Raw genomic sequence first — 26,639 nt, forward strand, 5'->3', positions numbered from 1 at the left:
AGCGAATCAGAACAGAAGCTTACAGGATCATTGATTTTCACCAATTGATGAGAGTCTTGTCATGTCTGTCCACAGAACCCGTTCGGCGAACTGGTGCTTTTTGCTAGTAAATACCTAAAAGGGACAATGCAAAGTCAGGGGCCTCATTACACGGTAGGCGGTAAGGGTTTACCAGTACCGGTAAGGGCACTGGTACCAGTAAACCCTTACCGCCTTACTACGAGGTCCCTTTGCGGGACCCGACCTTAACGGCTGGTTTCACCAGCCGTTAAGGAATGGGTCCGCAAAGGGACCTTGGTGATAATTACGGTACCGCAATTTGTGGTACCGTAATTAGCTCCTTCCCCATTCCCATTGAGCTTTACGGGGGCAAAAATGGGAATGGGGAAGTGCCTTGGTGAATGGGGAATTACCGGCCCTGCTCACCTTGGAGTAGGGCGCTAATTCCGCCATCCACCAAGGCGGACACGGTAAAATACCGGCGGCAACCATGGCGCTACTAGCACCATGGTTACCGCCTACCGTGTAATGAGGTCTCCAAAAAGCATATAATATCATTCCTTTTTTTTAAAAAACATCACATCACTAACTTTAACAATATGCCATGCAATGTTCTATGACACAATGTTAGCAAATATTATGGCTGTTGGACATAGTGGATCTACTTTATCCCTACTAAACATTCATTGGAGGAAATTGCTATACATAGCCCTATACTGGTTATTTGGCATAATTTGATAGCTCCATTCTGACCCCTAGTGGGTGTGCCAGCTTCTGCGTCAATTAGTTTGAATGTAGGTGAACCAAAGATACATTCTATATTCTTTACAATCCCCCTGAGTTTAGGCGTAAACCAAACTTCATTTAGTGGCAATTTTCAACAGTGCCCACGGGTATTTCAATATTGGCTTGTTTCTCATAAATGAATTATACATAGTAGGCTCTGAGGACGCATAACAGTTAATAAAAGGTGAAGTACGTGTGCAAAACACCTGTTAGGCATGATTCACTGTTATTAATGCTGACTACCGCTATTCACTATTATTGATGTTGATTAACTGAGTTGAAACTATTGTAATTATTGCTGACCAACATAATAAAAAGACATGTTAATATACAGCTTGGTCATAAATACAATAATCAAACTGTTCAGCAATTAATTATTTGGTTAGAGAGAGGGATTGTTAGGTCATACAATTGTCATTGCACTCTGAAAACTAACGATTTTTGAACTTTGTATTGATTTAATGCACATCATAATAGGTGGGATGTGCTTTAGTCATAGGTAGCAGCCTAGCCACTAGAGAAATATAATTGGGTAATATTGCACACATCAAATCAACACCTGTCATTTTCCATACTGTTTAGAAAATAGTGTGTGTGGTAATAAACCTTTACCTATCTGCTCTACTCTGTATGCATGTGATGTATGAGCATTCCAGAGTGTTCTCTGCTGTGGGTTCCTGGAGTGACAGTTGGTGACAGAGAGGCTAGAGAGAGGGTGGCCAATGTATATGTCTATATGCCCTAGTGTATCTGTGTTCTATTCTTACTACTTGATCCTGCTTACCTGTAACTGAAGGCTCCTGGGGTCTGTGGACCAAGCTACCGTAATACAGTGTGCCAGTAGCCCAGTTCTGCAGTTGACTTAGTTCCCCAATTCAATAATAATCCAGTGTCTTGAAGCTTAAATGTAGTAAAGGCTTAAGAAATCATTTATTGGGGCAAATAGCACCAAAATGTAGTGCCACTTTACTATGACTAAAACTCCAACCCCTTAAATTGGCCTTACACTCCCACTCATTGACCTCACAGTCTATTTCACAACACTGGGCTATCCCTTAGGTCCAGGACCTTGTGGGCCTTGTACTTGTTGGGGAGGGGGGACGATTGTCCCTGGCCCCCCAGCACTTTTGGATGAGGCAGAGGCCTGAAAGGGTAACATAGGGACTCAGGGAGGCAACAGGGGAGCGACTAACAGGGGCTAAAGTGTGTGGAGAGTGGTGTATGTTTGTAGCAGCCATATTGAAATCGAGGTCTAGTTCTGCCCTCTACCAGGATTGCGGCTCAAGCCACACACACATGGAAATACATATATGCATGCGAGAATAGGAAACAGATTGTAGCATGGGCACCAGTGAAAAAGACCAAGCCTACACAGATTCATAGAGCCATCACTGTCTCATGTTGCCAGCATTCGTATCCTAGAAGGAATGCGCCCTGCAAGGCCATGAGGGGGTTGAGAGTTCTCTGCAAAATGCGATCCCACCCATGAGAAGGAGAGCACGACCCTGCGACCTTCTACATCCCAGTTCTAAGTAGTAGCACTCAGATGCCCCCATCTCAAGACCCTTAGCATTCCAAGGTACCAGTCAGCCCCAGACCACCGACCATAACACTGTTAAATCCCCAATCGATCAGAAAAGATCAGAAAAAAGGGATCAGTTGCCATCAGCATAGGTCGAGTGATTTGTGCTGTGAGGTGCCTGGAGGGATAAAACAACATAGCTAAAAGGAGAGTGGGGAGCTTTCGTTGGGCGCCAACGTGTCTGGAATAGAGCTGTAGTTTTTAGAAGCAATGGCCTCGAAGTATCCTCTTAACCCATGTCTGCAGTACCAGGTGCACATCGGGCCAAAGATAGACCTTGTATTGTTTATCTGCGAAATAATTTTCCAATATATTGTAGCTTTATGTTTGATGATACACAAGGATGAGCCTGAGTGGAGGAAGATGGACAGAAGGGGCTAGGACAAATGGCCTGCCATCCCTTATGGAGCAGGTAGCCTATTTATAGGGCCTTGACCAACCAGCCATACAGATTTGTACATTATGTAATGTACGTCACTGATGATGCTGGGTACCTTCATAAAGTGTTGCTCATACTGATTTTGGCAGAACGTTTCACAGCGTTCTTTGCTGACACATTTCTATTTTTGTGGAAATAAAACGTTGTTCTCCTTACAAGAGGTGTGCTGGGCCTTTTACCTAGTCGGTTGTATTTCTTCTGGTGTGAGCATTGAGGGATTTCTCTTCATACTTCCTGCTGGCTTCCTAGCTTCATTAAACATTCTTCCTCCCTCTCTTTTTTCTCACATATCGCTCTGGAACTAGCAATCTCTCATCAGCCGCAAGATTCTGTTTTTGATATCCCTCTCCAGTTAGGCCCATTTCACATCGAACAAGGTTTTGATTGTCTCGCCTTAATTCATGAGAACCTTAAAAATGAAAGAGTGTGCCAAGCTGATGGGGTTTCAGCCCACTAAATAAATCATGAATCGTGACCACCCTCATTGGAAAACTTTGCAATGGCAGATGTTGGCCATAGAGGAGATATTTGTGATTGAATTAATAGGATTCTGGATACTGCCACATTTTTCTAATTGGACACATGATGGGGACAATTCTTGTGTTATTAAGTTTATCATTTTTTTGGGGGTATTAAGATTCTAACCCAATTTCAAAAATGCTTCGAGAGGACTGCAGAAGTTGACGACTTCCTTCTCTCAAAGACCCTATTGAATAAAGGGCTATAAATCCACTGCACTAAGCAGCACCTGTCAGGCTTAGCACAATCATTGGTATGGCTCACCTGTGGCTTCTTTTGAGAGTACTTGCTGTGCTCCTTTGCCTGACAACCCTTCTGTTTGGTGCGGGACTCATGTAGGTATGGGCGAGCCTCCCCAGGCGCCACCCTGGCTGATAAGAGTCTGAGCAGGTTAGGTGACCCCTGGAGAAACTGCCAAGTGCAGAAAAAAAAACTCCCACGCGAAGGAAAAAACTTGCAAGCCTCAGCGGCAACGTTGACTGTACTGAGTAGATGATGGCAGGAAAGCAAAAATGAAGAGTAGTTCAGAATCCACAGGAAACTAAGAACCAGGAGTCCAACACAAGGCAGAGAGCAGAGTAAATCAACCAGAGCAGAAGGAAACAGACCAAGAAGGCAACAGAAAGGAAGCAGAACTAGGAAGAACAGAACAAGCAGAATTTCACAAGAAGAGCTCAGCTGGGTACCAACAGAATACCAAGAGTTCAGTTTCCAGGAGGACCATAACAACCAAGGACGGGAAGGCATGACAGCATGTACCCTCCAGAACCCAGAACCGGGTATGCCCGGATGTAGACGATGCAAGCGACAAAGAGAAATAGGAGCATGAATGTTGGTAGCGGGCTCCCATGACCGCTCACTTGGGGGATAATCTGTATCTTGAGTCACAAAATCTGACAACCTCATATCCACTTGCTGGTTGTCTGTCATCACGGGAGGGGGCGCTTGTGGGATGTCTCAACCCACTGGTCCAAGCCCTGCAACATCACTGTGCATTGCTGGCAGCAGAAACCTCAGAAATGGCCGCCGGAAAGCATGCTGCTCGCTATAAATCACCAGAAAGTGCGCAGTGAAAATCTGAAAAATAGGCCACCATCTACTTTTGCCTATGTCAGTGGTAACACAGGAGACCACTGCCAAAACCCATCATTTGGCTGCCCACAGAGCAAAATCATTGCAAAAGAAACAGAGTTGTTTCAAAAATCTGTTTTTATTTGTTGTCAAATTGCAAAAATCATGGCTCACAAACCACCCAAAAAGATCCAACCTCCTTGTTGTGTGGTCCACATCATTCTACTTCAAGAATCTACATAAATATAAGGTCCACAGAAGTCCACTTTTGAGGATTGCTTGCTGGAAGAAATCTGTCGAAAATGGGTGTAATACCGTTACTCACCTCTATCAGAAGCCGTCGATTTAAAACCATCTTGTGTAAAGTTGTACGTTGAGCTCAAACTATGCCAAAGAAAGAATTGCTATCAGAAGCCTAAGAGGTGGATACAATTCAAAACTATATTATGAAAAGGCTTGAAGTAAGAAATTGTTTGATGTATTTGTGAAAAATGTGAGTTATATTTTAAGGCAAGACAATTTTTAGACATTGGGTTTAAGAGTTAAAGTTTCCCACACTGTGCTTCAAACAAATTCCACACCTCTCCCTGAACAAAGGAAACTTCCCCCTGCCCTTGGCTAAGAAATTGACATGCTGTTGTGAAAGGGGCCCCCTGGCCTGTTGCTCTGAGTGAAGACAAAGGAGTCCTTGGGCTGAATAGGAATGCTAATTCGGGTGTGACTGACAACAAACTGCTCTAGCAGGAAGAAGGACATGTGACCCTCTGAGTCAGCCCAGCACTGGAAGTGGACCATACTGAAATGTGGATTTAACATTGGATTAAATACATGTTTTAGAAAAATGCTTATAACAAATTTTCACTGAACTGACAAAAATGTTAAACTTTGAGATTGCTAAAATGAAAAATGTGCTCACAGTTTAAGACTAAGCTGGAATCTGTGCGATGTTCTGAGACTAAATCCCAGGATTTATTCATTTTGTAGCTACTGTGTTTACGCTAGGAACATGAAAAATTACAGAAATGTGCTCAGATGGGATATGCATGCATGTATAAAAATTGGTGCAGAACTAATATTGAGAAACCCACCAAAAGTGCGAAAAAGTTGTCATTTCTGAACCAAAGCTCTTAGGAAGATGAGAGTTAAACAGACATGTACCTTAATTAATCGGTGATGTGGATATGTAATATTAACAAGTTGTGCATATTGTAAATATGTTTTTTATGAAAAATAAGGTATACTGTACAGAGATAAAGGGGAGGGTTTTTCCCCTAAGCCATAAACATGACACATGATGTCACAGGATGACACACTGATCCTTTCTCAAATCAGGGGACAGGAAATTCTCTGACCTATCCAATTCTTAGAGGGTTGGGCATAGAGAATCAGCCTCCCCGCCCACTTTGGAAATACATAAATAGGGACTGTTGAGGACCCAGACACACACACCTCCACCCCTCAACTGATTTCTTGGCGAAGCACCCTGCAGGAAGATCCAGGCTCCAGGAAGTTCCAGATATACATCCAGAAACCAGACTCCAGAACCAAGCTCTGGAACCAAACTCTACAACCTTGAAGCAGAGAGGCCTAACCCAAAAGCTGAACCCTTCACAGCAGGCCTTCAGAATCAGATTCTAACCCCTAAACCTCCACAGGACCTAACCAAACCATTCAACGGCCTGGCTGAGCTGTTTTGCTATTCTAGCTAAGAACCCTGTGCTAGAACCCAGATCCAGACCCAGAGAGCAGAGCTGTATCCAGAACCCGTCAGATTCTGTCCAAGAGGCTGCGCAGACCGCAGTGCCATGCTGAGAGCAGAACCCAGTGCCTGAAACCTGTCCAGTGGCGAGAGAATCCCAACCAAACCCTTGACCAGATCTTTGACTGGGCCCATTCCACTCCATTCCAAAGCCATAGGAGTGAGTAACCAATCTAGAACTGTACATAACCAATCTCTTAGTTTAAGGTAATCCTATTCCATCCATTTCAACCTATCCAGAACTGCATCATAGAATCTTGTGTCCATCCTGAATACTTTTCATTGTATAGTCTATGATAATTGTAGCGATAATCATCGATGCGCTGATATATTTTCAAGTGTCTTGACGAACAACAATCAGAGCGGAAGGTGCCCTGTTTCTGGTGGTTGTCCCGTTGGGTATCTTGTAGTTTCATAGCCGTTAGTATAAATCCATATTGATTTCAAATCTTTAAAGCGCAATCTTTCATTTTGAAATCTTGATTCTGTTTCTGAAAAATCTACCTTCACAAAAACCTCTCTAACTTTTGAACCGCATGCCCCAGAACCAAAATGTAACAGTCATTTTGAAGCTAAGATCCTAAACGTTCTAACAAACCTAAAACGACATTCCACATTTCACGCACGCGGAAAAGTTACCGCGAATTGCATTTTGGTTAAATTTCACCACATGTCAGAATAGCTGTTTCTTGTTTTCAACTGCTAAAATTCGCTCATGAATCATTGCTAGTGTTGACCTGAACCAATCCAAAGTAGCTCCCACTAGTTCTGAATCACATTTAGTGAATTAAAGTCATTTGTAGCATTTTTCACATTCATTGGAATCACATTCAAAAGCATATTGACCTGTTTTAAAATCATACCTATTCTCTCTAAGCTTGCTGGGGGAACTGGGATTGAACTGCATTGTTGATTAATATTCCTGAAACCTATGTGCCCTCATTTCCACCTCTTCACATTGCATAATAGTGGGGGAAAGTGAGTAATAACAGGGGAAAGAGTGATTATATTGTCTTTTGATTGAAGTCATATCAAGTTTTATTTCTGTGTTGCATTCTTACCTATCTTGCATTTCCTTGAACTCATACAAAGTATTCTCTGCTACATTATCCTTCCTATTCCTACTCCTAAGTGATTAAAGAGATTGTTGATATTGTAATATTACCATTACTGGTCACTGTTCATATTCAAAAGTGTGCTATTCAGATAGTATTCCTATTCATAAAAGTGTGATATATATATATATATTGTTTAATTCTTCAAATAAACCTTTTAATTTGAAAACAAACCTACTTCTTGGCTGAGTGAGGTCGGGGAGATTCAAAGAGAGGGGGTGTTATATAAGGGTTCATCATCCAGATTTAAAGAACTTTTGACATAAAACTATATAAATAAGGGTTTACATTGGGCATCCCGTACTAGGCATTGACTTAGTTGGAATGCTGGATTGAAGTCATTTACAGATTGGGGGCTCGTAGCGGGACTTCTGGATTAGAACTACCAATTGTGCAGCTTAATACAGTGTGCTAACTAATAGGATACATAAATCCTGTTGGCTACCATGCTGTGTTACGCTGTAAAAGCACCCCTCAAAAGCGAACACTCTAAGGAAACGGTCTGTTTTGCAAAATAAAATAAAAAACTTCTGTAAATCAGGAAGGAAATACATTTCCAGAAAGGCGACATTGGTAGACATCAAGATAGCTAAGGAGCACCTTTTGCATAAGTTGTTTGTGAGAGGTGAATGGACTGAGCAGGAACAGAATGTGTGGTTGCAGGCAATCACACACCAGATCACTGCAACTGGGTTAGATGTCTGGAGAGATCAGGGTCCCTTACATGTGACCCTGAATGAACTATATATGGCCTCTATGGCCAAGGATGAGCACAACAAGATTGCCAAGATAGCAGCATATTTATATTTATCTATGGGAGCCATACAGGACAAATGTGCTGAAGGCCAGGATCTGGAAAGTAGGCAACTGATGGCATTAGAGAAGGCCCAATCTGATCTGGACTCTTCTGAGCAGAGGCTGCAGAGGAGCCAGGAGTCAGAAGACGAATATAGGCAGTATATAATTAAAATAAAAGAGGATATCCTGCACAGGAAAAGGCAGACCAGGATACCAGAATTCTGGCCTTGCAGAAGGAGTACCAAGAAGGTTTGGACTCTCTACTGCAGAGCCAGAAAAAGCTGGAGCAACAACTGGATTTCAATAGGGCATGCACAGAGCAGGCAGTCACCCTGCAAAGCCACCTAGATAGAGAGAAGGCAGAGAGCAATAAATTATTTCTGAAAGACCGGGACACACAGGCAGAATTTGAGGAAGAGCGCCAGAAAGCTGGTGCACTTCAAAGACAGAGGGACGACCTTGCGGCACAGAGGCAGGCTCTTGCTCAAGAAAGGGAAACACCTGAGCATAACCTCAGGAACCCTAGTACTAGAGGCCTTCATCTCTCCCAGTTCCTGGACTCTGCCAAACCCATGTCCCCTGGCGCACATGAGCCCAGGGCCACGGGGATGGCAGATTACTATCCAGTCAGAAGTATGGGACTCATGGACCAGCATCTCGCAGGGATGGAAGGGCAGGCATCTGTATATGGGCACCCAAGTACTGTGAAGTTTAGTGGGGAACCCCAGGAGAGTAGGCCCACTAAGGGCATCCTGAAAACCTCTTCCCAGTTAGGACAGTGGGGGGTACCCATCAAATCCTGGGAGCAAGGAGGAATCAGAAGACTCCTCTGAGCGCCTCAGGACACAGGAGACTAGGTCCCCACATTATGCCAGCCATTCCCAGGTTCGCAGAATCCGGGAGAACCTAGAAGACCAGACGGGCAACTCTGAGAGCAGTGCCTCTGAGTGCCTCTGCCTTATTGGCCTTCTTGGTTCGGGTGACCCTGGTCCATTTGGACCAGGGTCACCCGAACCAAGAAGGCCAATAAGGCAAAAAGGGCCTTGCTTAAGGACCCCTTAAAATAGATTAAGGCAATAAGGAGTGTCATCATGCCTTATCACAAGAACGCCACGTATTCTGTGTGGAAACACTTAGATCTCTTTGAGCAAATGATGGAGACTTTCCATTTGAAAGACAGCAGTAGCTGCATTCAGTACGTAAAATGGACATTCTCCCCAGAATACTCCAGTTTCTTTGCGGGGCTGGAGGACCAAAATCCTTCAAGATGGTCCACATATAAGGCGGCCATCTTAAAGCACTTTTCTGTTCACAGAAATCCCCAAGAGGCTCGCAAGGCAGCCTACAATTTACAATGTGGGGAGGATCAGGCCCCACAAGAATTTGTGCAGAAGTTGAAGCGTGCCCATGTGCAGACTACCAGAAGGGTGCACACGGACAGCAAAGAATTTGTTAATACGTTTTTCCATGCGCTGCCAAAATACATCATGACCCAGCTAGTGAGAGCTTTTCATGAGAAAAAGTTACTAGAATGGGTCATTGAACAGGCCACTCTAATCTATGAGGTGCAGAAGCCCATAGAAAATAAAAATAATGCTCAGAAAAGCCCCAAACTGACCAGCACCCCTGCCGCTGCTAAGGTGGCAGAGGTAAAGGTTGCCCCCATTTTAGATTTGGAGATGGGGGGGGGGCTAAAAACTTGCCTGCATCGAATAATTCCAAATCCAGGAGGCCCTCAGGCCAGTCACAGACAGGGAGCCAAGGAGGTAGTCCCACAAATGGGATCCCTCACTCCCCTATGTAAGTCCCGCTATAAGGAAAACCGGCCCATCCTGGGTTATGTGTGGAGTCCTCCAGCCCGAATCCAACCAAGCACCTAACCAAGGGAACTTCCCTCCTAACTTCCCCCAGGAGGGCAGAAGTTCCCCAAATCCTGGGCAGAACTTTTTCCCCAGGTACCCACAGAACTTCCAACCCCCAAAAAATCCATCCTTTTTGCCCCACTTTCCTGAGCCCAGACAACCTAATCCAGGAGAGGGGAGGCCAAGGGTGGAGGTGTACCCAAATCTTCCCAACCTGGGGTGCTACCAGAGAAGGGATAGCTACCCTTCCCGGGATCAGCCCAGTGGAGAAAACAGAACCCGTTATCAGCCTGAGCGGGTTTCACAGCTTGAGCGCCAGGTCCAAAACATGGCACAGGATCTGGGTCGCATGCTGAGGGCTCAACAGAACCCTCAGATGAGCATGCTGGTGCAGAATGCCCCAAACTCTGGACCTGGTGCTCCAGAAGAATGACGGGGGCAGCACCCCGACAACTCACCAGTTCCCAGGCAGGAGGCACAAGGGGAAGAGGGGGTGTAAAGCCTGGGAGGAATCTTCCTTCCCCACGTGTAAACAGCCCCTGGAAACCCAGGAACAGGAAACAAAATCTCCTGCCCCTAAAAGTCTGCCACCCAAGGAGCATAGAGGGGGTAGGAGAAACAAAAGACCTCAACAGACCCATTTTGAGGAGAAGGTACAAATCTTCCAATTTGAAGGAGAGGGATCCTCAGAGGATCCTGGGAAAAGGATCTTCTCCTTCAGAGATGGGGAACTCCTCCCAAAGAAAAATGGGTCCCAAGGGATTCAAATCTAGACTGGGTAGATGTGGGGACTGAGCTAGCGACACCCATCATCCCATCCCAGAACCAACAACATCGAAATCCCCTGGTTCAAACCCATCCTGGTGACTGCCTCCAAAAAGGGGGGGGGCGGCCCAGAACCGGAACCAGGGGAACTCAAAACATCTCCCATCTCTAGTTACCACCTTTTTCTTGCAGATTCCCAAGACTCTCCACAGAATGCTGCCCAAATCTCTTCTCTCTCCATGTCCAAAACCAGAAAACTAGCCCGCCAGTTGTCCAAAAATGTGCATTATCTGTGCCCCCTTGCGGAGAAGGAGGGAAGATACTATGCCCCGGTTCAAGTACAGGGGCAGGGTACAATTTTGACGCTGGTGGACACTGGATCGCAAGCTACCCTTCTGTCCAAAAAGGCCTTTGATGAACTAAATTCAGGAAGGTGGGAGAATTACCAAATTCCTCTCACCTCTCTCCCTGAACAACTTCAGAACTTTGACGGGAAAGAAATTCTCGTCGAGGGGACTGCGGATTTGGACATTAAAATTGGCGACACAAGGTGAAGCACCCAGTCATAGTAGTGACTCCAGAGGGCACCCCTTGTTTACTATGGAATGACCTCCTAAGAAGGTTCCATGTAAAAATGTCCCCACAAAAATATCGCCATGCAAAAATATCACCGAAAAATGGCCGTTTTTTGTGGGGACATTATTGCATGGAACATGCGGGGGACACCCACGTAACTCCCAAACCCTTATTTTTTTTTTGGCTGCCCCTATCCCCATATATATGGTCACCCATATAATATCGCCACAAACCTTTCCCGGCGATATTATGTAAGGCAACAATATATATGGGTATAATATTACCTGATACCTCTGGTTGTCACCCCTAATAGATTGCGTAAACAAGGTTCTCTGGACCCAGACTAGCCGACCAATAAAATTGAAACAGGGTGTCAACCATGTTAGTTTAAACGGCACATGCCACATGGTTGAACAAAAATCTGACCAAGTAGAATTTCACTTCCAGAACAACCAAATTCCAGATGTGACAGTAATAGCAGACAACAGACTGGTGATGGGGGATCCTCTCTATTTCTGAAAATGAACCTTCCTTCCAGTCTAAGGTGGCATTCCACACTGGAAGGAAACACTCTGAAATCGTTTACCAATCCACAATCAGACATTCCCACTCATATAGTCCAGAAAGATGAGAAGTCAGCTCAGAGCCTGGCTGATATTCAGCAAATTGGAGAGCAATCGTTCATCCATGTTCAGTTAAATGAAGGGAAGGACTCTGTTCTCACCCGAGTGTGTGTGAACAACGGTAAGAGCTTCATCAGCAAAGCCATGTTCCGCCAACTCCCAAAAGATCCAGCCATTCCCACATTCAAACTGATAGAACAATGGGAAATGGATCTGGAAACACCCAATGCCAAACATCTCCTGCCAAGCAGTTGTATGCTCAAAATCTCCATAGGCAACAAGAGCACAGTTCATAATTGTTGGTTCATGCGAGACTTCACTGCCACCTTTTACTTAGACAGTGATATTTTCAATCGCTTTGCCATTAGTTTGAACCTAATAAGCTTCAAAGCCTGGTCCCGATTAGCGGGTAATCCCGTGGGCTCTTTGATGATCCAGAGAAAGCATTTAGGTCAGCTCAACTGCTGCCTTATGCAGTTGAAATTCAGATTGGAGAGGAAGTCACCATCCCAGAAATTACCCGACAATTCTCCCTGGAAGGGAAAGTTAAAAGAGGACAGAAATTGAAAAACCTTGATGCCTATATTCATCTAAATGCTTCTCTCCAACAGCAAAGGTTGGGGGTAAACCCAACACCATTAGTAAATATAGAACATGACACCATTCCAATAGAGGTGGATAACAGCGACTTAAAGAGTATCACTCTAGCCGCAGGCACCATTATTGGAATGGCGATTGATGAGTGACATTTTTCCATTGATTTAGGAAATGAACTGTTAGGACCAATCCCCAAGGACTGTTTTGACAGTGACAGTGATTACAACACAACACCAGACAGGATCTTTACCCGGCATGGGGGGAACTTCCTGGTGTACACTTCCTGCCCTTATGGTAAGGAAGATGTGACTTGTGACTTCAGGAGGGATTAGGTGATTTTCCAGGTCTTTGAGGACTGCCTCCCCCACCTGAAGCCACCAGTCCAAATCAGCACTCTGACCGGGGACTTCTCCACCTAGCTGGAGGTGGCTGCTGAGATAGCGAAACCAGAAGTCTTTCCAGGCTTCAGGCAGATGGTTGAAGAGAGAGTCAACCTAGCTGATGCCTGTGAGACTCTGGAGCAGAAGCAAAAGTTGAAACAAGTTTTCTTGGATTTTCAAGATCTCTTTGCGGTAGACTGATATGACTGTGGTTGCACCGACATCCACACAACAACAATTCCCACGTACCGTGGCATGACTCCAGTGTTTGTGAAGTAATATTGCTTGCCTCTCGCATTAATGGAGTCCCTTACTGAAAAAATAAGAATCTTGACTCCCGTGGGATAATCCGTCCAGTCCACAGCACCTTCAATAATCTGGTGCTGGGGATATTGAAGCCAAACAGCCATTGGAGACTCTGCGCCAACATTAGGGAGCTCAACAAATGGGTCCATACTTCCCGATGGGCTCTTCCCTACATTGACCAAGGGCTGGCCCAGATCCAGGGGTCACAGGTATTCATTGCAGTAGACCTGACCAATGGATACTTGGCTGTACCTGTCAGTAGGGAGGACCAATACAAGCTGGCTTTTACCTTTGGGGGCCAGCAGTACACATGGACCCGAACTCCCTTCGGATACATCAACTCCGGAAATGAGTTCAACATTTTTCTACATAAACCCATGCCCGTCCTGGGTGAAAAGGGTAACCTGGCCTATGTAGATGATGTACTCATTAAAAGCTCAACTGTCGAGGAACACATAGCAGAGATCCGTTATGTTCTGACACAGTTGAGGGCCGCCGGAGCAAAACTTTCCTTTCAAAAGGCACAGTGGTGTAAACCCCATGTCAATTTCTTGGGGCATGAGATTACTCCACAGGGTCTCTGTCCCCAGGAAAAGAAAGTGGAAGCCCTCCAGAAACTAAAAGACCCCACAACTCTGCGGCAACTAAGGAGCTTCCTTGGACTGACTAATTACAGCAGAAAGTTCTTTGAGGGCTACACAGAGATCACCAGACCCCTAATTCATCTTTTGAAGGGGGGGGTCAAGTGGGAAGGGGGTCCAGAACAAGCCGAGGGAGTAAAACAACTCAAAAGAAGCCTCTCACAAGCGCCTTGCCTAGCTAACCCTGTCAGAAACAAGGAGTTCTTCTTGGGGACAGGGTTCTCTAATACATGCTTGACTGCAGTATTATACCAAAAGCATGACAAGGCCAATAAAGTAATCTCCTATGCGAGTAAAACTTTATCCTCTGTGGAGGAAAAATTCAATGATTGTGAGAAGGCACTCCTGGCAACGGTGTGGGCATTGAAGAATTACCGCCCGTTCATCCAGGGGGAACACATCATAGTGGAGACTCCACACCAGCCTCTGCAATATCTCCAAAGTGACAGAATCCGGGCCGGAAATGTGAGTAATTCCCGAATTACTTCCTGGATTCTGTCAATACAAGGCTTTCCTGTGGAGGTCAGATATGGCCAAAACAAGAAGAGTCCCCTCCCGCAAGGTCTGGCTGACTTGCATGATTGTGCCAGAGAAAACTGTCTCGAGGACGAAAGTCTAAAAATCAAGGACAACATGGAGGCATACCTCAATTCCCCCCACAAAGTCTTTGAAGAAGACAAGTGTGAGGGAATGCCCACTGTCTATGTGGATGGATGCTCTTACCATGTTGACAGCAACAGGGAAAAAGAACTTGTGGCCGGCGTAGGGAATGCATGGGAATGCAGAACCCTCCGCTGGGTACAAGATTGGTCCCCGAAGCAGTCAAGTGGCAGAGTTGATGGCTGTCCATGAAGCCATCCTCACTGCTGTCCAATATCAACTCCACGAACTGGTCATAATCACAGATTCGGATCATGTACGGAACGGGTTTGTGGAGCACCTGGTTAACTGGAAAACCAGAGGCATGTTATGTGCTAATAACAAACCCTTGAAACATGGCAAATGAATTCCAAATATTGATGATCTAGTCATCTCGAATGGGATGACCATCTACTGGAAAAAGATCAAGGGTCATTCCAAAGTAGAGGGACCAGACAAAACTGGAAATGACTTAGCTGATCAGCTGGCCAAAACCGGGGCCATCCAAGGGGATCTAATAGCGATCGAGTCCCTGTTGGGGGAAATCTAGGTCACTGCTATCACTAGGTCCCAGACAAATGCTCACAATGATTTCTCAACTGCACAATAGAGTAAGGAGACCCCAGATGCTGATTTGATTACAGCTCAGAAAGGGGATCCAATCATTGGTAAGTTTTATCAACACATTGAGGACCCTGAGACCTTTCCCCTGACGGATACCAATGACATAGGGAAAGAGGACCTCAGAGTGTTGATGAAATGTCCAAAAATGTTCCGAATCCAGGACGGTTTGTTGGTAAGGAAATCCCTAGCTGGCCATGATCAGTGGGTGGTTCCTACCTCATTCCGAAGCCTGACATTAATTCACGCCCATGATGCGTCCACAGCCGGTCATAGGGGGTATCATACAACACTTGAAATCTTAAGAGAGGTTGCATACCGGCCACACATGGGGCAGGACCTCGACCAATACTTGAAGGGGTGTCTTGTGTGTGCACAATTTCAGCCAACATCCCTCACACACCGTGCGCCTCTCCAAAAGATGGGGATGACACTGCAATGGTCAGATTTACAAGTAGATTTCATCGGGCCCGTGATTCGCTCCTCTAGGGGAAATAAGTACATGTTGACCGTGACATGCTTATTTACTAAATGGGTGGAATGTCTCCCGGCCCCAAACCACAAGGCAGAAACAGCAGCTGCCCTGATGATCAACCACATCTTTCTGCGTTTTGGACTACCCCAAAGGATCGAGTCAGACAGAGGTAGCCATTTCACCAGCGAAGTAATGACATAGACGTGGGAGGTACTTGGGGTTAAAAGGAAGCTACATATTGCTTACCGGCTCGCCTCTAGTGGTGTAGTAGAACGATACAACAAAACCATTGTGAGCATATTAAAACAGTTTGTGGCAGATTCTGGGCCAAGTTGGGATATTTGATTACCTCTTGTCCTAATGGCCATCAGATCTACCTTAATCTGCAACTAAAATGTCACAGTTTGAGCTGATGACTGGACGCAGGATGATGCTTCCCCAGCATCTGCTCTACAGAACTCAAGAGCAGACATTGATCAATGCCTCCACAACTCATGAGTATGTTGAAAATTTAAGAAAACACCCTCAACATGCTTTTGCCTATGCTCAGCGAAATATAGAAAGATCAGCCGACAGCATGAAGACCCACTATGACTTAAAGACTACCAGAAAAGCATACAATGTAGGAGACCGGGTCTATCTATACAATTTCCAAAGGAACCAGGCCAAACAGCGGAAATTTCTGCCTACCTGGAAGGGACCTTTTGAAATTGTAGACAAGATCTCACCAGTTGCCTACAAGATCTGCATCCCCAAAGGTAGTTTGGCAGAAGGGGAAGATAAGTGGGTCCATATTAATCAACTAAAGTGTTGCCATCCTAGGCACACTCTGCAGCAACTGGAGGCGTCTTCTCGAACCCCAGAGGGGGCCACTCCAGATCCATAAAATTCCAACCCTAAAATATTCCACATATAGTCTATAAAATATAATAATGCAAATGTCTCCTGATTTATAAAATATATATGTCCGCCCCAGTACATTAATAGTGGTGGGGAAATGTCTACAAATATGTTTTGAGAGAGGGAGAGAGATAAACCATGGAGGCTAACCAAGGAGGATAACCCGGGGACCGGGAGCAAAGATCCGAGGGGCCCGAAGTATTGCTCAATACTCCCATCAGGACTGGCGAGGAGAACCGATCGACCCACCCCTGATGGAGGAAAAGATGCTGAATTTTGCCATTTATGGAATCCGGAGAGATGAAGCTGACATCCCAGTCTTGCGAATTTCCATTGATGGAAGATCAACGCCCATCGCAAGAGGGGGGCTTGTGGGATGTCTCAACCCACTGGTCCAAGCCCTGCAACATCACTGTGCATTGCTGGCAGCAGAAACCTCAGAAATGGCCGCCCGAAAGCATGCTGCTCGCTAGAAATCACCTAAGTGCGCAGTGAAAATCTGAAAAATAGGCCACCATCTACTTTTGCCTATGTAAGAGTTGTTTCAAAAATTCATTTTAAATTTGTTGTCAAATTTGCAAAAATCATGGCTCACAAACCACCCAAAAAGATCCAACCTCCTTGTTGGGTGGTCCACATCATTCTACTTCAAGAATCTACATAAATATAAGGTCCACAGAAGTATATGTATCTGAACAAAGTCCACTTTTGAGGATTGCTTGCTGGAAGAAATCTGTCAAAAATGGGTGTAATATCGTTACTCACCTCTATCAGAAGCTGGCGAATTTAAATCCATTTTGTGCATCGTTGCACATTGAGCTCAAACTATGCCAAAGAAAGACTTGCTATCAGAAGCCTAAGAGGTGGATACAATTCAAAACTATATTCTGAACAGGCTTGAAGTAAGAAATGGTTTGATGTATTTGTGAAAAATGTGAGTTATATTTTAAGGCAAGACAATTTTTAGTCATTGGGTTTAAGAGTTAAAGTTACCCACACTGTCCTTCAAACAAATTCCACACCTCTCCCTGAACAAAGGAAACTTCCCCCTGCCCTAGGATAAGAAATTGACAGGCTGTTGTTAAAAGGAACTAGGAGGGGAACCATGGCCTGTTGCTCTGAGTAAAGACAAAGGAGTCCTTGGGCTGAATAGGAATGCTAATTCGGGTGTGACTGACAACAAACTGCTCTGGCAGGAAGAAGGGCATGTGACCCTCTGAGTCAGCCCAGCTCTGGAGGCAGACCAGACTGAAATGTGGATTTAACATTGAATTAAATATATGTTTTAGAAAAATGCTTATAACAAATTGCACTGGACTGACAAAAATGTGAAACTTTGAGATTGTTAAAATGAATAATTTGCTCACAGTTTAAGACTAAGTTGGAATCTGTGCGATGTTCTGAGACTAAACCCCGGAATGTATTCATATTGTAGCTACTGTGTTTATGCTAGGAACATGAAAAATTACAGAAATGTACTCAGATGGGATATGCATGCATGTATAAAAATTGGTGCAGAACTAATATTGAGAAACCCACCAAAAGCGCAAAAAAGTTGTCATTTCTGAACCAAAGCTCTTAGGAAGATGAGAGTTGAACAGAAATGTACCTTAATTAATCTGTGATGTGTATATGTAATATTAACAAGTTGTGCATATTGTATGTTTTTTATGAAAAATAAGATATACTGTACGGAGATAAAGGGGAGGGTTTTTCCCCGAAGCCATAAACATGACACATGATGACACAGGATGACACACTGCTCCTTTCTCAAATCAGGGGACAGGAAATTCTCTGCCCTATCCGATTCTTAGAGGGTCGGGCATAGAGAATCAGCCTCCCCACCCACTTTGGAAATACATAAATAGGGACTGTTGAGGACCCAGACACACACACTTCCACTCCTCAACTGATTTCTTAGTGAAGCACCCTGCTGGAAAATCCAGGCTCCAGGAAGATCCAGACATAGATCCAGAAACCAGACTCCAGAACCAAGCTCTAGAACCAAACTCTAGAACCTTGAAGCAGAGAGGCCTAACCCAAAAGCTGAACCCTTCTCAGCAGACCTTCAGAATCTTTTGCAACCTGATTCTAACCCCTAAACTTCCACGGGGCCTAACCAAACCATTCAACAGCCTGGCTGAGCTGTTTTGCTATTCTAGCTAAGAACCCTGTGCTAGAACCCAGATCCAGACCCAGAGAGCAGAGCTGTATCCAGAAACCATCAGATCCAGTCCAAGAGGCCGCGCAGACCACAGTGCCGTGCAGAGAGCAGAACTCAGTGCCTGAGACCTGTCCGGTGGCGAGAGAATCCCAACCAAACCCTTGACCAGATCTTTGACGGGGCCCATTCCACTCCATTCCAAAACTATAGGAGTGAGTATCCAGTCTAGAACTGTACATAACCAATCTCTTAGTTTAAAGTAATCCTATTCCATCCATTTCAACCTATCCAGAACTGCATTATAGAATCTTGTGTCCATCCTGAATCCTTTTCATTGTATAGTCTGTGATAATTGTTGCGATAATGATCTATGCACTGATATTTTTTCAAGTGTCTTGACGCACAACAATCAGAGCGGAAGGCACCATGTTTCTGGTGGTTGTCCCGTTGGGTATATTTTAGTTTCATAGCCCTTAGTATAAGTCCATATTGATTCCAAATCTTTAAAGCGCAATCTTTCATTTTGAAATCTTGATTCTGTTTCTGAAAATTCTACCTTCACAAAAACCTCTGTAACTTTTGAACCGCCTGTCCTAGAACCGAAATGTAACTGTCATTTTGAAGCTAAGATCCTACGTTTTTCCCTAATTGCGTTTCACGCACACGGAAACATTGCATTTTGTTTAAATTTCACCACATGTCAGAATAGCTGTTTCTTGTTTTCAACTACTGAAATTCTTTTTCAATCTGATAATCATTCATGAATCATTGCTAGTGTTGACCTGAACCACTCCAAAGTAACTCTCACTAGTGCTGAATCCCATTTAGTGAATTAAAGTCATTTTTAGCATTTTTCACATTCATTGCAATCACATTCATAAGCATATTGACCTGTTTTAAAATCATACCTATTCTCTCTAAGCTTGCTTGGGGAACTGGGATTGAACTGCATTGTTGATTAATATTCCTGAAACCTGTGTGCCCTCATTTCCACCTCTTCATATTGCATAATAGTGGGGGGAGTGAGTAATAACAGGGGAAAGAGTGATTATATTGTCTTTTGATTGAAGTCATATCAAGTTTTATTTCTGTGTTGGATTCTTTCCTATCTTGCATTTCCTTGAACTCATACAAAGTATTCTCTGCTACCTTATCCTTCCTATTCCTGCTCCTAAGCGATTAAAGAGATTGTTGATATTGTAATATTACCATTGCTGATCACTGTTCATATTCAAAAGTGTGCTATTCAGATATTATTCCTATTCATAAAAGTGTGATATATATATTGTTCAATTCTTCAAATAAACCTTTTAATTTGCAAAACAAACCTACTTCTTGGCTCAGTTAGGTCAGGGAGCTTCAAAGAGAGGGGCATTATATAAGGGTTCATCATCCAGATTTACAGAACCTTTGACATAAAAATATATAAATAAGGGTTTCCATTGGGCATCCCATACTAGGCATTGACTTAGTTGGAATGCTGGATTGAAGTCACTTACACACAAGCACTTTCTTAGAAGATGGATTGTATTGTTTCAACAATGAGGTATGAAAATCCAAATGAATTTGTCTCCAGGTAGGAGGTAGGTGGAGACAGTATGCAACATGGTTTATCCCATTGTCAACTGCAAAGGGTCCATAGAAGTGAGGGAATAATTTGCTGGGATGCAAATGTCTAGATAGGTACTTAGATGACAGCCACACCAGGTCTCCCACAGAATAGTGGGAGAGTCCAGACATTTCTAATCAGCGTATTTTTAGATGGTTTCTCTGGCTTTGATCAAATGCTTTTTGACTTGTTTATGAATCGTGGTTAGATCCGAAACCCAATAATCCACAGAGGGAACAGAATCTGATTCAGATGGTACTGAAGGAAAGACCGTTGGATGGAATCCATAATTGCCAAAAAAGAGACTTGTCTTCAAGGAGGAATGATTGGAGTTATTGTAAGCAAACTCAGCCACTGGAATGAGGGTGACCCAATCATCATGCACTTGAGAGGAAAAACAGCAGAGGTATTGCTCAAGAGTCTGATTCACCCTCTCTGTAATACTGTTGCTTTGGCAATGATATCCCGAAGACAAAGCTCTCCTGACTCCAAGTAACTGACATAATTGAGACAAAAACCAGGAGATGTACTGTCTTCCTCTATTGGAGATTATAGTCGATGGCAGGCCATGTAGATGAAATACCTATGTAAGGAAGACATCAGGCATTTCTGTAGTAGCGGGTAGCTTGGCCAACGGAGTAAAATGGCCAATGCAGGAGTAAGCATCAATGTTGGCCATGATCGTAGTTTATCCTTTGGAGGGTGGAAGATCGACAATGAAATCGATGACCATGACCTGCCAGGGTCTGAATGGCAACTCAGATTGATAAAGCAAGCCGGATGGTTTTCCAGGATCATATTTTTTCTGTGCACAGACCGCACAAGACTGAATGTGGGATTTAACAGAGTGTAACATCTTTGGCAACCAGAATTGTCTTTGTAGAGTTCGTAAGGTGAGCATTTCCCCTTGATGTCCAGCGGGTAGAGAGTCATGACACAATCGAAGAGCGGTTTCTCGAATGGAATCAGTGGGCAAAAATAACTGACTCCCCTTGAACATCAAGCCATCTTTCCTAAAAAGAACCCAGGGATTAGATTGGGGGTACGACTGCCACTCAGAAGTAGTATTAGTCTCCTGATGTACTTGTTCAAGAATTTGTCGATATAAAATAGAAAACCGTCTTAGGAAACATCTTGGGAAAATTACTGGAAGAATCCTTCAGAAAGTCAGGTTGTCATTAGAGGGTGTCCGCTATGATGTTTTCATATCATGGAAATTGAGAGATCTGAAACTGGGGTTGAGCAAAGAAATAGGCCCAACAAGCCTCTCTACTATTCCAGCACTCCATGGATTGAAGAACCTGGAGATTCTGATTTTCATTTCTGACTAGTGCCGGGTAGTTGGCACCCAGTAGAAGATGATGCCAATCTAGAAAGGTCTGTCTTATCGCCAATAGTTCTTTTTCAAGAACTGAGTAATGTGTTTCACAGTCCGTAAGGGTCCTTGACAGGTAGGCCACTTGATGTTCCTCAGAATTGTCCTGAACTTGTTTGAGAACAACTCTGATAGCCATATCGGATGCATCAGTCTCAACCAGAAAGGGCTTGGAGGAGTTTGGTTGATGAAGGATAGGATCTTCAGTAAACCTTTGTCAACAAGTAGAAGGTATTTTCTTGTTCGAATGAACAGACAAAGAGAACAATCTTTTTTAGTAGATGAACAATTGGCTGCACTATTGCTGAAAAACTTGGTATGAATTTTCTATAAAATGTAGCGAGTCCCAACAATGACTGTATCTGTTTATTGGCGGATGGCTGAGGCCAGGTGGTAACCGCTGATACCTTGCATGGATCCATAGATATTCCGGTTTGACTTATGAGGAATCCCAGGTATTGAATGGAGATCAAGTGAAATAGACATTTTTTAGGTTTGGCTAGGAGATGATTTTCTCGAAGATGATTCAGTACCCTGGAGCCATGCTCTAGATGTTCTTCTGCATTGCGGGAGTAAATCAGTATGAGATCAAGGTAAATGATGACATAATGAAAGAGCATATCTGAGAAAATGTGTTCCATAAAATGCTGAAAAACAGCTGGGGAATTAGTAAACTTGAATGGCATTACCAAATACTCAAAATGCCCAAAGGACATCCTGAAGGAAGACTTCCACTCATCTTCGGCTCTGATTTGGATGAGATGGTACGCCCCTCGAAGGTCCAATTTGGAAAACAAATCTGCTCCTTGAAGAGCTTCCAGTATATAAAAAATAAAGGGTAAAGGATACCTATCCTTTTAAGTGACTTTGCTCAGTCCCCGATAGTGCAAACTAGGATATAGTTCAGAAGTATCCTTTGTGGGGGAAGAAAAAGAGCAAAGGGTCAGCCAGGTACTTGGAAGGCCTGATCAACTCATTCTTTATGTTGACGTCACAGTATTCTTTTAAGGCAGCCTTTTCAGACGCTGAAAGTATAAACATCCTTCCAAAAGGCATTAGGCCGTTTTCATGGGTCTCTATGGAGCAATCCTCTAGACGATGGGGAGGGAGAGTCTTTTCGAGAGACTGTGAGAAGACATCATCATATTCATGGTATTAGATCGGCACATGATTGATGTTGGAAAAAGACATCATCCCAATATCAGAGTTTTCAATGGGGATATTCTGGACATGTCCTGTTCTTTGACAAAGGCAATGAGTTACACAATACTCAGAACCCAAAAATAAGGAACCTGCGGCCCAGTTAATGTAAAGGTTGTGTCTTTGCCACCAGGGCATCCCCATAACCACTTCATAGTGGCCCGCCTTTATGAAATCGAAGTGTAGTCTCTCCTAATAATTGTTGATCGACAATTGTAGAGGTTTGGATATTTGGGTAACCAGCCCGAATGCAAGTATGAGACCTCATTAGAGAAAATATTAAAGTTGGCAACTGATAGTGACTTTCATTCAAATTGGGCTCGGGCGGCTTTCCCTTAATCGGTAAGGGGGTGTTGATCTGCCAGCACCCTCGTTCATTATGTGGAGTGGTGTCAGCCCAGTGGAAACACTGAGCACTTGCTGCAGCTGAGAGTGCGTGCCTGGGCTGGCTCAAATTATGAAAGTGAAACAGCATTTCATTGGAAAACCTGTTTCTCTATGACATGTTATATTCCAAATGTGCAACATCTATCTATATATATATATTTGTGAAAGTGTGTTTGTATGTTCGGGGTTGGCTCCAGCACCATAACAGTTGGTGCACTGAAAGTGTGGCCCACGGTCAGCATAGCAGTCTGGGGTGTACTGGCGATAGTGAAATTTGACCAACCCTACCCATTCGCTCTGCACAGGGCTGGGTCCGACCCTGTGCTATCAGTATAGGCGATTTCGGGATATTTCCAATTTTGCAATTGTTGGCTCCAGCCCCACAACAGTTGGAGGGCTGAAATTTTGGCCCAAGGACAGCATACCAGTCTGGGGTGTACTGGCGAAAGTGAAATTTGACCAACCACACTCATTAGCCATGCACAGGGGTGGAGCGGGGTCCAGCCCTCTGCTAACAGTAAAGGCGATTTCGGGAAATTGACGATTTTGCAATTTTTCTAACGTAGGAAGTTATAACACAATAAAACATACACAAGGATATAGCAGACCCACACGTGCATATCAGCTAGAGACTGCTAGTATATATATAAAAGGGACATTTGTAAATATACGAGTGTGTCTGTTCAGCATACTTCCCAGCATGCTGCAAACATGGAATTTGCCACGTGGGTAGATTCCATGGTGTAGACAATTTAAAAAGTATAAAAAGTATAAAATATACATTTTTCAATTGTTATCTTTTAAAGTTTTTTTTTAAGCAGTCTGCAATGCTTGGATATGTGTGTGTGTGTATGTGTGTGTGTGTCTGTTTGACATGTTCAGAATATTTTCCAACACGCTACACAGCTGTAATGTGGCATGTGAGTAGGTTCCATGGTGCAGACAATGTGAAAATTATAAAATGTACATTTTTCTATTTTTTTAAGTTGCCTGCAATGCTTTGATATGTCTGTGTGTGTCTGTTTGAAATGTTCAGCATACTTCCCAACATGCTACAAACCTGGAAATGTGGCATGTGGGTAGGTTCCATGGTGTAGAAATGTAAAAAGTATACAATGTAAATTTTTCTATTTTTGTTTTTTTTTAAGCGTTCTGCGATGCTTACCCCTGAGATATGGCTCTTTGCGCCATAGTTCTGCCATAATTCTACGTTCATTGTTCCTAAAGTTCAGCAGTTCATGAAAAGGTCAGCAGTTCATTGTCCCTAACCTTTCCACCCTATCAGCATTCTAGCTGATATTAGCAGTACTCACTTTTGAAGTCTTGCGGGTGACATAAAACGGTGCTTCTGTAGTAATGCGGTTGACAGGAAACATTGCATGTCTCTTCAATAGTGTCCACAATGACGTTCCCACGGAATTGATGAATGCATGCCACATCAACAACAAAAAGTTCAGATGCTTCAACCGTACACGTATGGGTACGGCACTTCAAGCTTACACGCTTCAGCCCTAGGAATTAGTGTGTGAAGCATGGGTACACCTGCTAGTATTTTTTATAAAAATATGTTCCGCTGTTTTACACATGCAGTGTTTTTCCCCTGCTATTTTGTTAAATACATATGTTGTTATCTATGGTTTACTTTGCAATGGTTTAACAATCGCAATGCTAAAGCTGCCCAGTGATAGGCGAACAATCTAAAAGAGAAATTAGGACAGATGAAAGCAGTGACCTTCTCAATCTTTAGAAGATTCTTTGTTTTGCAGTTATATGGATTAACCCATCTCAAGGACCATCCTTGTCTAATTGTGAATCTCGAAAAGTATATGTTATGTAATAATGCTTTTATACTGCATCAATTTCCATCAAATGGTTTTATGGTACCGGTATCTTGTCTGAAAAGCCTATTCTATGGAGGAAGAAGAAAGGAAGAAATGTAGGCATTGGGAGAAGCGGAAATACGAAGGGCTATACAAAACTATCCAACAGCCTAATTTTAAAAGGGGTGGTGGGTTAAAATGGAGGCGTAAAAGCGATGCATGACTCCATTTTATGTGCCACCCCATTTTGCAGTAGTGACTAGATAGAGAAGCGGCACGGAGCAGAGAAAAGATCACCACCATGCCACTCCTACATCTCATCACTGTCGTTCTATGCTTGCCTAATATTTTCATGCAGACGTACAACAGATGGATCTCTATGGAATCCACCTCAGTTTTGCACCTAGTCAAAACCAGGCAAATTCTATAGGAATCCATTAGTAAAGGCTGCATGCAAAGCATATTTGCAGGCACTGCTTACCTTTTCACAACACAGAGTGGAAAATTGAAAAAATGGAGAGAGTAAAAGTAACTTTACCTCACTTTTACTCTTTCAATGTTTACTCTGCCTTATGGACCTTTAAAATTGCATGTAGGTGGCTCAACATACAATAGTACAGATTGGCTTCCCCACCTAAGGGAAATGAAGCCTTTCTACCTTATGGGGTGGACAGTTTAATCTTAACAAAAAGGAAAGCTCCACAATTAATTAATCTCAAGGGCACTCTATTTAATTATTTAGTAGTGTGCTTGATCATACAATTGTCAATTCATGTATTAATTCTCCTAAAATAAATTGTATTAAACATCTATGCACTTGATCATAAAACATGTATAAAAATATGTATACAAATTATAATTTTACACAGAGTGCGAGTTAAAGCAGAGACACTTTCTTCTGCGGGCATCTCCCTCGCGCTGGAACTTCAACTCCCGGCATCCTTCTAGTCCTGTTTGTGCTCTTATTTAGATCCTCAGGCGTGACCATGCCTGGAGCGAACGTCCCGGTTAGTTCCGGTTTGTTGCCGGTGCATGGAGGTGCACCTTTGTTTCTCTACGCTCCCTCACGGTAAGTTTCTCTTTTAAGTGCCAGCATCTACAGATTACTATTTCTAATGATCCATTCAATGCAGTAGCCACAGTAGGCTTGTAGACAATCACAATGAGGATCTGGCTGTCTCAAACAGTCAGCCTTTGACCCCCTGGAATCTACTCCCTCTAGCACCGAGCGCAGCTATCTGGAGGTGTCCTTTGATGATCCTGAAATATCTGTGCCAGCTCCTCCTTCGGTGTCACCTTCTCTACAGTGCTTAACCGTCTCATTTCCCCAAGAAAGGAGATGCCTTCACCAGCCACTGTTAAACTGTCTGTGCCTTTAACTGAGGCATTGGTGTTATCAGAGAATGCTAGTTGTACCCCTTCAGTTCTGCGTGCAGGAATTTTAAACACACCCTCTCTGCACCAACATGACATTGAGATCCGGGACTTGTTGGAATCCACAAAACCAGATATTTTTGCACTGACAGAGACCTGACTTGACCAAGCCAATCCCTCAGAATCCCTTGATTCCACTCCCTTGGGTTATTCTCTTCTTAGAGCAGACAGGGCTATTGGCAGGGGGGGAGTTGAA

The sequence above is a fragment of the Ambystoma mexicanum genome, chromosome 1q (genome assembly GCF_040938575.1).
Source record: "Ambystoma mexicanum isolate Mex_15411 chromosome 1q, UKY_AmexF1_1, whole genome shotgun sequence".
NCBI lineage: Eukaryota > Metazoa > Chordata > Amphibia > Caudata > Ambystomatidae > Ambystoma > Ambystoma mexicanum.